At 43.3% G+C, this 12,698-nt stretch overlaps 1 pseudogene; it reads right to left on the bottom strand.

Annotated features, from left to right (window-relative positions):
• Nucleotides 1-627: 627 nt before the first annotated feature.
• Nucleotides 628-12,020, bottom strand: LOC102847636 (annotated as a pseudogene).
• Nucleotides 12,021-12,698: the final 678 nt, after the last annotated feature.

Below are 12,698 nucleotides of genomic sequence, written 5' to 3'. Positions count from 1 at the left end.
AAGGAAGGAAGGAAGGGAGGAAGGAAGGGAGGAAGGAAGGAATCACCTATGAATAAATCATTGAATGTACAAAATTCAATCACTCGATCTCTAGGCTCATTTCTGTCACTAAGTCTAGAGGTACCACAAAAGAAAGACACAGATTTATTCTTGAAAAATCAGTCACTGAAAGTCATGGACACATACCGAGTCTCTATGAATCACAGACAACTCCATGACAATGAATTTCAGCTTTTCTCTCAGAGAGAACCTACTCATAGCTGACCCTCCAAGGGCTTTTCAGAGGCTATAAACCACTCAGGAGCAGACTGTCCATCTTTCTTCCAAGGGAATACCCCAAACCAAATCTGCTGTTATTAGCAGATTCAGGCTCATAGCAAACCTACAGGATAGAGATAGAGTAGACCTGCCTATGACATCGCCCCCCTCACTGCCTTAAATAGTTGTTTATTGGCAGTGGGTTGGAAAAGCAGGCAGAGGCACCACCGTACACCAATATCACAAGGGCAGCAAGAGTGATGGGAAAGAGCAGGCTGGAGCCCCAGAGGAGGCCGTCTCCTCAAGTGTTAAGTCTGGGAGGGCGCTGGGGTCTGCAGTGTTGAGGGGGCAGCCTTAGAATACCTCCAATTAGTAGGCACAGCTAGAGACGAAGGACTCACTGGCTGTGGCCCCAGCCTGACCGCTTGGGGTGTAGTTTCCTTGGCAGACGAGGCTGTTGGCCAAGGCTAGCTGGGTAGACTCTTCCTGGGCAGCCTTTAGGTTCTCCTTCCCTCCCCAGGCTTACAGGGCTCGGCCAGATAAGGTCAGGACCATGGCTTCAGCAGAGGGCACTCGTTGATGGCATTGAGGTTAATGGATGCCTCCTCCTCACCCTGGCCCCCAGATAGGAAAGTGACCCCAGTAACAGTGGGGGACACAGTGTGTTGCAATGCTGTAATAGTTGCCATGGCAATCTCCTCAGAAGAAGCCTTCTGTGTGTAGGCGTGGCCATATTGGACTTCAGCAAAGAGCCTTCCAGACAGATGTGGTGGTCACTCAGAGCCTGGCAGCCAGCAGCCAGCACCCTCTCAGTTACATACTGACAGCACTTCAGGTCATGGTCACCGACGGGGGGATCTCCGGCTCCACAATGGGCATGATGTCATTGTGCTGGCAGATGCTGGCATAACAGGCCAGCACGCTGGCATTTTCCATGATGGTAAGGGCTGAGGGGGTGTGTTCTCCAATCTTCAACACACAGTGCCACTTGGCAAAGTTGGCCCCATCCTTCGCCTGTAACTTTCCCAAGACTATAAACCTTTACAGAATCCATCTGAGTCATCTTTCCCCCACTGTAGCTGGTGATTTCAAACCACTGACCTTTAGAGATAACAGTCCAACTACCACTGTACCACTAAGACTCCTGTTTGGGAAATAGAATAAAATACTGATCAGTGCCAGAAAGGTAGAGGAGATAGTCTAAGGGGGAACCACAACAAAACAAAGTCCCACAATGCTTTAAAGCAAAGTGGAACTTAAGAAGTGGGAGACTAGAAGGACTTAAACGCCCACTACTCAGAGCCTGTTCTTCTTGTGACTACAAAACTCCTCCACTTTCCACCCATTTCCAAACTTACACATAATGACAAAAAGACACCATAACTCTGCTGTATAAAATCTAATGTAAATAATTAAATTATTTACCTGAGGCCAGTGAACAAAGATCAAAGAGGCAGTGACCAGCTACTGAGGTAAAACCATTATTAGCAGTAAGGCTGAAAGGGATCAGTTTTCAGACTACGAGCCACTGATGTAAACATATTTCACCCTCTTGCATTTCCTTGCATCATTTGCATCCATCTATTTGTACAGTAAATAGGAAATTTAGCTCTACTTTAAAACATTAAAATATCTATGACAGTCACCAAAGCCACTGGCTTTGGAGCAAGAATTGGCTTTCAAAGCTGTTGAAGGACCAAAATACTTAGTTTAATTCTGCCTTGAGCTATTAGATCAACTGCTGTAACCAAATATTTCCATACAGAGAGTCACTTTTAAAGACAGAGATAAATGGAGAAAAGACTGAGCATGTCAATTCATTTTATTTAGACACATAATCGACACCAATGGAAACAGTAGCAAAGAAATCAAAAGACTTAATGCACTAGGCAAATATGTTGATAAGGATCTCTTTAAAATATTAAATAGCAAGGATGCCATTTTAAAGTCATGCGCCTGACTCAGTCGTGGTATTTTCAGTTGTTTCATATGTTTGTGAAATTTAAACCATCATTAAGAAGCTCAAAGAAGAATTAGTGCCTTTGAATTGTGTAGTTTTGACCATAACCACCAACTGCCAAAAGAACAAACAAATCTGTCTTGTGAGAGGTGCCGCCAGGGTACTCCTTCAAGGCAAGAATGGTGAGATTTTGTCTCATCTATTTCGGGCATGCTATCAGGAGACATCAGGTCTTAGAAGGGGGACATCATGCGGGGAAAAACAAAGGATCAGAGAAGGAGAAGACCCTCAATGAGCTGGACTGGCACAGTGACTGTAACAATGGGTTTAAGCACACCAGATATGAAAATGACACAGAATTGGGCCACGTGTCAATATTTTGTACATAAGGTTGCTATGAATCAGTTGATTGGATAGTATCTAACAAAAACGACAAATATTGACTGAGTACTTACCAGGCTTGTCGATGCTGTTATGTATCATTGAGTCAGAATCGACTCATAGTTGTTCTCAGAGTAAGTTCTCAAAGACAATAAATTGCACACAAGTAGAATATCCACCTATCTCCCACAAAGTAGCTGATGGATTCAAACTATATGCCTTTGAGTTGGCAGCACAATTTCTAACCACTGAGCACCAGCTCCCATGCTAGGAGAGGAACTATAATAAATTTGTTCAATCTTTTACTTTTTGAATAACCCATGCGTTTGATGGAACTCATAGAATACAGAGCAACAGTTATGCTTGCAACTATAACCCTGAACTTGAACTATTTTCAATTTACGGGCCTTGGTAAGGAACTATTTAACACTTTACTGCAAAGAAATATGACTTTGGATGATCCTTGCTAAAATACCAACAAATTTCAAACAGCCAAATTAACATCTGCTGAGAAGTGATTCATTTACTTGAAGAGAAAAAAAATTGGGCATTTTACTTTCTGCTTCCACTGAGACTAATATTCAGTACATACTGCCTTGGGAATAGTGAATGAGTGAGAAATTTAGCCTGTATTATTATTATTATTATTATTATTATTATTATTATTATTATTATTAAAATCATCATCAGTTGCTTTTGGGGTGTCGCACCAGCTTACAGAGAGAGTAGCAGTATGTAGTTTAGGCCCATGCCTGAAATTAGTGCGAACCAGACAAGAGCGCACATGGAGAACGTACCTCATCTCCTCTTAGCTAGGTCTGAACTCACTCTGTGGAGCACTGATGGTGCATATGTGGACACAGATTCACTCCTCTGTCCCTTTCAACCTCCAGCCACTCCTCAGTCTAGGGCAGGTGCATACGAGGATAGACACAGGCACAGAGCAATTGTGCTGGAAATCCAGGCCCTGGTCTCGGAACATACTTCCAAAGTGTGTTGTGGGTGGTTGAGGAATTAGAAGAGGGTCAGAGCATATATGGGCCCCAAGGAAAGAGCCCCACTATCCAGTCTTGGGGGCTCAGGGATTAGAGGGGCAAGTGCTAATGCACTGAAATCAATGCATGCATTGTTCTGGCATTTTCACACATGACATCTACTCCTAGCCAGCTAATGAAACTTGAGCAGCACATCAACAGAACAAATCTAAACATATACCCGGGGTTAACACAGAATCCAAATTCTAGCACTTTCATTCTTGGAAAATAAAATAGACTTGGAGAAATAAGACCAGATTTCATTGTACTCAAGTAGTCTTTATATTTTAAAAAGTTCCTACTTCTCTGTACCAATTTTTTTAAATGTGACATTATGAACTGGAAGCCATTTTTATCTGGGCCTACTTTGAGTGTTGTTGTGGACCGTCAGAACCGACTCATAATTGATCCTGCTGCAGGTTTTCAGAGGCAGCAAATCACACAGGAGTATCATCTTTCTCCCAAGAGCAACGAGTAGATTCAAACTGCGTTGAAGACCTTGCGTAACTGAATCTTAGTCTTAACATCCTCTTTTGTTGCTGACGTGTAAAGAGCAGTTGGCAGGGAATGTGGAGAGAGGCATGACTGAGAAGGCAAATGTTTTTTTCAGTGTCTCTGTACACACGAGGAATGGGGGAAGGGATAAGATCGGGGCTGTCAAGTCGAAATTTCTCCAACATCATCTGGCATGTCATAATAGCTTGTCAGTTACAGGGTGTCACATAACTTGTAGAAAAGAAAACACTTCTTAAACACCTGTAAGTCCATTCCAGGGTGTGGATAACGTGTCCTTTCCCACAAGGGACTGCTGCAAAACTAAAATCAACAATTAAGAACAGCTGCAGACTTGCAACCAGGCTGCCCTAACTAACCCCAATTGTAGCAAGGGCAGGGACCGTTCTGAGCAATCAACGGAGACGCTGGAAATTACCCCTCTTCTCATTTTGCTTTTTCCTCTAGAGTAATGCACTGAAACCTCCCCTAAATGCTGAGGATGTTCCCAAGACGACCTTTCCATTTACCAAGCACAGTATTTTCTGGGCCTCATTGAACTGGGGAGAATCTAACCTTCGTGGAGCTTGAAGTTGCTGTAGGTTCAAATACATAAGGAAATTCTGTTGGTTGAATTTCTTTGGAAAGAATTCACTAACATGTGTCATTCAGTCACAGGCCTTGGGACCCCATGAGGATAGGAGAGAAAAACGATGACCAAGAGCGATTGACGAAATCATTCGTGTGGCAAATCCTCTCATGTCACTAGAGAAAGGGTGAGCAATCATTGCCCGTTCTGTGGCAGCTAGAATGATGACACCGAGGTATCTGAGGAAGATGAAATGCAGTAAGAAAATCATTCGAAAAAAGTGGAACTCATCTGGCTAAACTTGCTGATTCCAATGACTCCTTCCCACTCCCTCCCCACCCCACCCCCCTTCGCGGCGAAATTGCAGGAAAGGCATCAGCTAAATCATTTATAATGAAGAGGGAGAGAGAATCGGAAAATAGATTACTCAGAGTCTCTCTCCCCTCTCCCAGGTCATTTCGGCAGAAACTGATGAGAAGAGAGAGATGACCTCATGGGCCTTCCCGTCTCTTAATCTTGTTCGCAATAAACACCTGTTTGGCTGTCTCGCTCTCGCTCTTTCTCCCCACCCCCTTTTGCCTGTGGCCCTGCTAATGGAGGTGCCCCCCACACATAAACCTGAGATCTCACTCGCTCCCTTTCATTTGTAAATAATTAGGTCACCTTGTCAGCGCAAATTGTGATTTATGGAGATGGCAGAAACATAAATCAAGTTTGGAGGCCCTTCTGCTGGGGATGTTCTTATCTGCCTGTCTGGCTGACGTTGTCCTTGGACCACATTCAGAAGTCTGGGTGCTTTCTAGCACTCCCCCATTCTCACACTCGATACCGTGAAAAAGAAAACGCAAACTAATACAGTGAAAAGGTGAATCTCCGAGGCCTGAGGTGGAGCTTGAGCTGCCCTGGCTGCTTGTTTTGAAAGCACAGAGCTGCTAATCTGTAAACCTGTCAGCCAAGGGCCTCCCCCTTGCAACGGATTGCTGTAATTCGATATCTGCCTTGAAGTCTGATGGCCCCACCCCAAATACTCGATGCAGGGGGACAGAGAACAGATATGGCACCCCATCTGAAAAACTCTCCCTTTTTTGTTTCATTTTATTGTAGTTTGGATAATTGCTTAAATTGTAAGAAAACTATTCAGTGCACCCAAACATGAACAGAGTTTTAAAACAGTCTTGCTAGTTCCCCGTCTAAGGATCATGTATTTGTTTGTTCTTTAGGCAACTCATGATGCTTTCAATATTTTTTTGTCACTGAGCATCAATTCTCCTTTGTTGTCCATCTTTTTCATTCACTGTCCAGCTTCTACACGCACATGAGGCAAATGAAAGCCCTGTGGTTCAGGTCAGGCATATCTTAGCCCTCAAAGTGCCATCTTTGCTGTCTGAACACTATAATCCTTTTGCAGTTGATCTGCCCAATGTAGTTCATGGTGCTCCTTTGCCTGACTGCTGTTTCTATGGGTGTGGGTTGTGGAACCAAGTAAAACGGTCACTTGGACTTAAACACAAATTATCCTCATAAAGTGCTCAGTTCTAAGAGGCTTCTGTGATAATCTAGAACAGCTGCCATATTTTTTACACTCGTATAACAAGCATGTAATACTTCCCCCCCCCCCCCCCCCCCACTTAACTCCAAGCTCTCCTGCAAGGTAATTTTTGCAAGGATACTATGGAGAAGAGTGTTGAATATACCATGGACTGCTAGGAAAACAAACATGTTCATCCTAGAGAAGGTGAGATTAGGCTGCTCCTTGGAGGCTAGGATTCTGAAGCTTCATCTGACATACTTTGGACATGTTACAAGGAGGATGAGTCCTTGGAGAGAGACGTCGTGCTTGGGAGGGTGGAGGGACGGTGCAGGAGAGGAAGACCCTTGGTGAGGTGGACTGATTCGGTGGCTGGGGTAATGGGGGTAGGTGTGTCGGAAACAATAAGATTGACACAGGATAGAGCAGGGTTTAGGGCTGTTGTATATAGGGTCACTATGAGTCACAGGTGACTCGATGGCACATAACAACAACAACATACTATGCTAATTTTTTTCTTCATGAAAATGTTAATAGGGAAGTGCATGATTGGCAAATAAATAACATGTATGCTATATGTATAAAAATATAGTAATATAATTTATCCCTCATCTCCTGTCTTTCACTACCTTCCAAAAGTCATTCCTATCAACAGACTGGACTTTTACAAAAGCAGGGAATGCCCTCATATGCTCTTTAATTTCTAGCACAAACTGATGATACCTATAAGATTCCCATGAGAATGTGGATCCTCAATGACAGGGAATTCCATAGACCCAGGGTTCCAGATGTTCAAGACCACTCTCACTTTCCTGTCACTTGCCAGGGGCCAGGCACAGCCAGTATTGGAAGTAGCAGAGATACTAATGCAAGTTTGTTTATAGGGATACAAATTGTGATTCTATAAAACAAGTGTTAGAGAACTCTGGTGGCCAGTAGTCAAATCTACAAGCTGCTCCTTGAGAGATTCTTCCCATATTATTTACTGCCTCTGAAAACCTGCTGGGGAGTCAGTTATGAATCAGTTCTGACTCCACAGTACATAACAACAACAATAAAATATGTGCTAGAATCCTAACTCCAATTTTTAATGTAATTCCATTTGGGAATAGGTTTTTCTGTTACGATAATAGGTCCATATGTGTCTGACACCTAATAGATTTTGATACTACAGGGATAGATTAGTACAATGACAAGGTAGCAAGGACGAAAGAGACAGGTGCCATGTCGAACTCTGCAAGGACGCTGGGGTAGGAGAAGCAGAGACAAGGATTCTCCCCCACAGCAAGAGAGAAACCCTTCCTCTGTAGTTGGGTCCCTGCATGAAGACTTCCACCTCCTAAACTTTAAGAAAATAAACTACTGGTCTTTAAAGTCCCTCTCTTGTGGTATTTTTATTATAGTAGCATCCAGGTATGCTCAATTATCATTAGCATAATAGAACCTGGCTGCATGGCTCAAGAACCTTCCAGAAAGCACACTGGTCTTTGCCAGTCCCACTCAACCTCCCTTTTCTCTTCTCTTCACTGTAGTAAGTCTCACCTCATAGTCTGATGACTCCACCCTCTCCCTCCTGATTCTCTCGTTCATAAACATTTCCCTATAAAATCTTCACTCATTTAATTCTAGCTTGGTGTCAACTTCTCATAGAACACAAGCAAATAAACTTTCCTACAAAAGAGAGATGGGGGCGGGGGGTTGTGGTTTTGTTGTTAGGTGCTACCGAGTTGCCACCCATGCATTAAGAGTGACGTTGTGTACAACAGAACAAATCACTTCAGGCCCTGCGGCATCCTCACGACTCTGTCACCCCATCTCCTCAAGGCTCTCCCTCTTTTTCACTGAACCTCGACTTTACTAAGCATGAAGGGCATCTCCAGGAATAGGTTCCTCTTGATAACATGACAGAGGATATGAGAGAAAAATCTCATCATTCGTGCTTCTAAGGAGCATTCAGGCTGCAGTTTTCCCAAGATCAATTATGGTTATGGAATTAGATAATTTAAAAAAAAAAAGTCAAAAGAGTTGTTCTGACAATCAACAGGCTCTTGGTTCAAATCCAACAGCTGCTCCATGGAAGAAAGATGGGCAATCTCATCTCCCATCTCTGATTGCATCTGAAAGCCAGCTGGCAGGTCAACTATGAGTCATTTCTAATTTAATGGTACATAACAACAATAAGAAGAAGAAATCAGACTAGGCTATCATGGAATGCTTCTCTGTGAACTCCCTGGATCATCAAACAATAATGAGGTTTACAGAGGGAACTCTCTCATCTATCTGATTTTAATGAGAGCTCTCCAGAGCTACCCTAAAGACTTAATAGAATACTAGCTCAGCACCATTCCAGAAAGCTAGAGGATGCACCAGTGTGATTCCAGTGATGACTGTAAAAGCCATGGAGCTCTGCTCATCAAGTTGGTAAAGTAACATCTCCTGTCTCTTTCTGTGGAAGAACTAACAAGTGTCAGAACTTACTAGCTGCCTATCCAATGTCCATTCTTTCCTTTTCCATACTAAGAAAATCTCAGTTTTGTTCAGGGGTTCTCCCACAGTGCTGCTGGTAGATTCTATCTGCCAGAGACATGCCTTTGGGTTCACAGAGCCCCTTGCGATATAGATTGCAGAAAAAGAGAGAGAGAGGAAGAGTGAGAAAGAAAGAGAGAGAGAGAGAGAGAGAGAGAGCGCATGAGTGCGAGAGAGTGCACTTTATAAAAAAAAAATGTTCACGCAATTGTAGAGGCTGGTAGATCACAGGTCTATAGATCAGACCTCAGAGAGAAGTTTCTGACTCTTGAAGCTATGGAGGATGACTAATCCAAAATTGGCAGGCAAAGCAGACTATGGTTCAAGTCCAAAGAACAGAGGCAACTAGCCAGATGCAGGATGCACGTTGAATAAAAAGCAAGAGAGCATGTCCATTTATAAGCGGTGCAGGCCACATCCCAGTGAACAGATCTCATCACAGGAATGACTACACCATAGCTGTCAGACCAAGAATCACACGCAGCCAAGTTAACACACAGCCTTAACCATCACAGTGCCAATTACGTTGGTAAGTCTGCACTGTAAAAATTCATCCCACTCTGCCAGTGCGATGTTATATATTTTCTTTTCTGTGTGTTATGTATTACCATAAAACTTTTATAAACATGACGCAGCCACCTCAGATGACTTGCACTTTTCCCCTTCACCTTCTCCTTTTCCCTGCCTGCAACACAGATGTGATGCCTTGTGGAACCATGAAGCAGCAAACATGAAAACAAAAACTTCATGCTACAGATTCCTGGCAGAAAGGCAGAGGGCGCCCAGGGGTCCTGCAGTCCACTGGGAAGCTCCATCCTGCCCATCTGCAGCCTTCTTGTTCCACAAGAGAAGTTAAAACCATGGTTTATTTAAATCACTGCCTAGTCTCTTTTTCTGTTACTCACAGCAGATGAATACAATGCAAATTAATAAATTCCTCAGTCATTTCTTTGAAAGTGAGGTGGTGGTTGTTATGTGCCATCGAGTCAAGTCTGACTCATAGCAACCCTCTGTATAATAGCTCTGAACTCTGCTCTATCCTGAGCCAATTTCATTGTCTCTGACGCACCTAATCTTATTATCCCGGTCACTGAGTCAATCCATCTCAACAAGGATCTTCCTTTCTTGTGTTGTCCCTCCCCACTCCCAAGCATGACATCCCTCTCCAAGGACTGGCCCCTCCTTGCAACATGCCCAAAGTATGTCAGACAGAGCTTCAGAATCCTTGCCTCCAAGGAGCTGCCTGGTTTCACCCTCTTTAGGACAGACCTGTTTGTTCTCCTAGCAGTCCATGGTGTATAGTCAATACTCCTCTAGCACCACAACTCAAAGGCATCAATTCTTATTCCATCATCCTTCATCACTATTCAGCTCTCTGATGTATAGCAAGCAATTGTGAAGACCATGGCTTAGATCAGGCATACCTTAGTCTCTAAACTAACACTATTGCTCTTCAATATTGCCTTTTGATTTTTCTTTTAATTCCTGGCTGTTGGTACCAAGAACGTTGACTGTGGATGCAAGCAAGCTGAAGGTGTTAACAATCTCAATCTCTTCTGCATCTATCGTGATACTGTCAATTGGCCCAGTGGTGAGATTCTTTGTCATCTTGATGTTGAACTTCAATCCATATTGAAGGCTTGCAGTCCTTGATCTTCTGCAGCAAATGCCTCAGGTCCTCCTCACTTTGGGCAAGCAAGGTTGTGTCATCTAAATAATGCAGGTTGTTGATGAGTCTTCCTCCAATCCTGATACATACCCTATCTATATTCAAGTAACTAAATTTGGAATACAAACTCTAGAAAAGTTTGTATACATTTGTACCAATAAATATGGACAAGAAAGCACAGTTTATGGTAGTCATAAAAGCAAAACAGCTATGATCTCCATCCACTGAAGTAGAACATTTTATGATAATGAATGTTACCATATCATATAGCTATATACTCCCAATCATATAACTATATACTCCAACATGGGAGAGAGGAGAAGTGGAATTTCCTTTATGTAAGGACAGCTGAGATGGGACATCTCAGCGTTTCAAGATTTTATAATGTTAGTTTCTTAGCCTAAGTGAGTAGTAAATGCCTACTTGTTCTATTTTACTGTTATTATTATTATTGTACTTTTATTATTCAAAATGCATATGCTTATACTGTCTTTTGTACTTAAGATATACATTAAATTTAAAAAGCATTTTGAAAGAGGGGCTAGGGAAATTTTTCACAGTCATACTAATAAGTAAAAAGGCACAAGTGTAAAAGCTGCCTAACTACAAAGCTAATGGTATTTTATTACCTCCTACCCCTACTCCAAGCATATGGACATTCATGCACGTGCATGCACGCGCACACACACACGCACCCACCCACCCACACACACACACACACACACACGCACAAATCCTCAACTATTGCCCTTTTAACGTGTACATCTTTATCAGGACAATAAGATGGGCAAGTGAAATTTAGAGGTGGGCAGAGAAGAAGTCTGCTTTCAGAGTTCCAGACACAGGCCCGTAAACCACAGGAGACTTGTGCCATGTCCAGAGTTTCTGGGTGTGGTGTGCTGGAAGCTGGTCTGTCAAACCAAAGCAACTGCGATTTCTGGTTTGCCCCGGTCTCATCCCCGTGGAGATGGAATGGAATGTAGGGTGGCTGCCAGATGGCAGATGAGTAAAAGGCTCAGATCTGAGAACACAAACTAAAGGGATAACAGGTGCTGTTGGAGCAGGGTTGGTGTAAAGAGGCCTTAATCACTTCAGCCTACTTGTCTCCAGCCACATAGGGAGAAGCACAAGAACAGAAAAGGATCTGGCATCAGAGGGGAAATGAAAACCAGAAACCACTGCCCAATACTCTAGAGCAAAGAAGCCACAATTTGCCATAAAGTTGAGCTTTGAACCGGCAGCACCCCCAAGAAGGATTTAACTCATGCATCGTTTAATAACTTGCACTTCACTCAAACACAACACAACATACAGACAAGCGTTCACAAGCACATCCTGAGACATGCTGTTGAAACATACACAATTTACTTAATAAACTGGATTATGGTTCACGCAGTACCAAGCAGCGTGAATGCGGAAATATCTAGATGGTTTACTGGAGTCCTGGTGGCATGCTCTACAGCACGGCGCACACTGCTAAGCAAAACGTCCACCAGCTTCCAGGAAGCCGCATTCAGAAACTCTGGGTTACAGCACAGGTCTTCTGTAGTTTCTGGGGCTGTTGGCTTGAGCAGCGGAAGCATACCAGTGACTCGTAGGAGCCAGATGGGCAGTCTCCTCCAGCGAAGGTTTGCAGCCTCAGAAATCCAATGTGTCAGTGTGTCAGTTGACTCAACAGTACTGAGTGAATGGTCAGCTTCATTCTTTGCTTCTGATGTTTTTGGCAGCATGATGACCCAGTTTACGAGGGGAAAACAAGACAAATCTCAAACCCTTTGCAATGGAGTCAGAATTGACTCACAGCTGACCATCTCGGGGTTTCCAAGGGTGTAAATCACATGGGCGGAGACTGCTCATCTTTCTCCATTGGAGCCACTGGCAGATTCCAGTCATGAGAGAAGAATGGCCTTTGGGTTAACAGAGGAGTTTCCTGTAGATCAGGCCTCCAGAGCTAGCCCTAGTATACTTGGGGGCTCAAAAGAGATCCAAGTGCGGGCAGATGCTTTCTTCCCTTGCATTAAACCCACCATAGTTGTCTTGAGAATTCTAGTGGGCCATAGAGAACACAGACATTGAATTAACATTTATAAATGAAATGTCATTGAGAGAGTCGTGTTCTAAGCAGTCACAGAGCAGTTCACATGTGAAAATGCTTCAGATTCAATTTTTAATTGATGCTCAGAGCCACCCTATAAAGGAAGGAAGTAGTGTGTTAAGGGATCTTGTGTTCATGAAGAGATATTAAGGCACAGAGAGATTAA

The sequence above is a fragment of the Elephantulus edwardii genome, unplaced genomic scaffold, assembly GCF_000299155.1.
Source record: "Elephantulus edwardii isolate Elephantulus edwardi_28Jun2011 unplaced genomic scaffold, EleEdw1.0 scaffold00004, whole genome shotgun sequence".
NCBI lineage: Eukaryota > Metazoa > Chordata > Mammalia > Macroscelidea > Macroscelididae > Elephantulus > Elephantulus edwardii.
Note: the sequence above shows the minus strand (reverse complement) of the source record. Positions and strands in the feature narration are given on the sequence as shown.